A 3,147-nucleotide genomic window follows, 5' to 3' on the forward strand; every position below is an offset into this window, starting at 1 on the left:
CCCTTGTGGCGACAATGTTACGTCTTCACATTGCGGACACCCTCCAATGTGGTGTGTGGCACTGCCACCATGCTAAATGGGATAGTTTAGAACAGATATAGCAATGCAAAACTGGACATACATGAGGCACCGTGTGACATGAGCAGAATTGTACTCAATCAAAATCTGTAACCTCATGGCCTGGCATATCCCCCAATTTACCATTGTCATCAAGCGTGGGGACCAACCAAACCAGGGGCTACTTGCGTGCCAAACAGCATAAGCAGCATGTGATAGGCAGAGCTAAGAAATCCTGTTGCCAACGGATCAGATCTAAGTCCTGACACATACAGTCGTGAATAGTGGTGAAAGGTTAAACAACTTACTGCAGGTACTGACTCCACGAATGTCCCCATCCTCAATAATGGGGAAGCACAGCAGGTCAGTGCAAAAGATATGTATGAAGCATTTGCAACAATATTCAGCCAGAAGTGCTGAGTTGATGATTCATCACGGCCTCCTCCAGAGGTCCCCAGCTTCACAGATGCCAGTCTTCAGCCAATTCGATTTACTACACGTGACATCAAGAAACAAATGAATGCACTGGATACTGCAAAGGCTATGTGCCTCGATTACATTCCAGCAATAGCACTGAAGACCTGTGCTCCCGAACTTCTGTGACGCTAGCCAAGCCATTCCAGCAGAGCTACAACACTGGGATCTACACGGAAATTTGGGCAATTGCCGTGCTATGTCCTGCACACAAAAAGCAAGAGAATTACAGCACCACCAGTCCACTATCAATCATCAGTAAAGTGATGGGAGGCATCGTCGACAGTGTATTCAAGCGGCACTTGCTCAACAATAACCTGCTCAGGGACGCTCAGTTTGGGTTCCACCAGGGCCACTCAGCTTCATACCTGGTTAGAGCTTTGGTTTCAACATAGTAAAAAGAGCTGAACTCAACAGGTGAGGTGACAGTGACTGCCCTTGTCTTGAAGGCAGCATTTGACTGACTATGGCATCAAGGAGCCCGAGAAAAATTGGAGTCAATGGGAATCAGGCGGGAAACACTCCACTGGTTGGAGTCTTACCTCGAGCAAAGGAAGGTGGTTGTGGTTGTTGGAGGTCAATCATCTCAGCTCCAGGATATCACTGCAGGAGTTCCTCAGGGTAGTGTCCTAGGCACAACCATCGTCAACTCTGCATCAATAACCTACCTTCAATCATAAGGGCAGAAGTTGGGATGTTCACTGATGATTGCAAAATGCTCAGCACCATTCACGACTCTTCAGATACGGAGCAGTCTGTGTAGAAATGCAGCAAGTTCTGGACAATATCGAAGCTTTGGCCGATACGTGGCAAGTGGCATTCGCGCCACATGCGTGCCAGGCAATGGCCATCCCTAATTAGTGAGAATCTAACCATCTTCCCTTGACATTCAATGGCATTACGATCGTTGAATCCCACGCTATCAACATTCTGGGATTACCATTGACCAGAACCTGAGCTGGAGTAGCCATCGAAATAATGTGGCTACAAGAACAGCTCAGGGGCTAGGAATCCTGCGGCAAGTAACTCATCTCCGGACTTCCAAAAACCTGTCCACCATCTACAAGGCACAAGTCAGGAGTGTGATGGAATAATCCCCTCTTCCCTGCATGGGTGCAGATTAAACAACACTCAAGAAGCTCATTAGAACATTAGAACATTACAGCACAGTACAGGCCCTTCGGCCCTCGATGTTGCGCCGACCTGTGAAACTATCTGACCTACACTATTCCATTTCCATCCATATGTCTATCCAATGACCACTTAAGTGCCCTTAAAGTTGGCGAGTCTACTACTGTTGCAGGCAGGGCGGACCACGCCCCTACTAGTCTCTGAATAAGGAAACTACCTCGAACAGCTGTCCTTTTTCTATCACCCCTCAACTTAAAGCTATGTCCCCTCGTGTTTGCCATCACCATCCGAGGAACAAGACTCTCACTATCCACTCTATCTAACCCTCTGGTTATCTTATATGTCTTTATTAAGTCACCTCTCCTCCTCCTTCTCTCCAACGAAAACAACCTCAAGTCCCTCAGCTTTTCCTCGTAAGACCTTCCCTCCATACCAGGCAACATCCTAGTAAATCTCCTCTGCACCTGTTGGAGACATTTTCTTAGCTTTGCTAATTATTACTTAACTTTGTAGAAGCAGAAAAGCAGGACACTGCTTGTAGCTAATCTAACCACAACCAATGGTCATATATTGTAGACAGAGCAGCTAACCACAATCAGACATTACGGCCAGATATGGTGTCTGGAGTGGGTATTGAATTAAGGAACTAACTTGTTATTGTTGAAACTGATGTTTTGCTGACCTCGGAGCCTGCATGGTGCACCGTTGCGAAGGCAGTCTTTTGGGTGCTTATCTAATTGTGAAACTGTTAGCTCTGCCTTTTTTATACTATCTAAGTCCACGGCGATCTGTAGCTCTTTGGGAGCAGCACTGGACCGCATTTAGGCAAGGTGTGCTACCCCATGATATCATGCAATGAAGTGTTTGATTCTCAACGTCTGAGTCCGGAGAATTTGTTCAACAATTGGACACAATCTGGATTTTCCTTTTGTACGGGATCCTGAATGAACCTAACGGGATTAGGAACCTAAAGTAGAAAATCCAGTAAAATGTGGCGAATTCGGTGTAGTAGTAGTATCAAATTCCGGGAATTTGGTGATCCTAATTTGAGTTTGCACGAGCTGTTCCTCCACCGGGTGGAGTAAAGAGGCTGTGGGACAAAAGGAGTTAGGACAACCGTCTGGTGAACGACTGGGGCTGTAACTAAACTACCAAATTGACCCGACAGGCACGTGATCGTTGCTCCTGAGTACACGAGCCGGAATCTGGCCCTAGAGAGAGAGGCTGTTTGACGGAGGGAGAACGAAAGAGCGTTGGCCTGAGAGACAGGGGTGTGTCGTTTAGCTGACCTTGAGAATTTAGCATTAACTGCGCCTGTTCGTATCCTTGTGTCTATTTGTTTTGTTGTGTCTTGTTTGTTTTCCTTTGTTTTATTGCTACTTGATTCATAGAAAAGAACTCGTAAATTTAGAAGGTGTTGAGAAAGTAGAAGTAAGAGTGGAATCAACGGCTTCCAAGAAGGCAGGGTTGCCCCCGGGGACAAGT

The sequence above is a fragment of the Heterodontus francisci genome, chromosome 21 (genome assembly GCF_036365525.1).
Source record: "Heterodontus francisci isolate sHetFra1 chromosome 21, sHetFra1.hap1, whole genome shotgun sequence".
In the NCBI taxonomy this organism is placed as follows: domain Eukaryota; kingdom Metazoa; phylum Chordata; class Chondrichthyes; order Heterodontiformes; family Heterodontidae; genus Heterodontus; species Heterodontus francisci.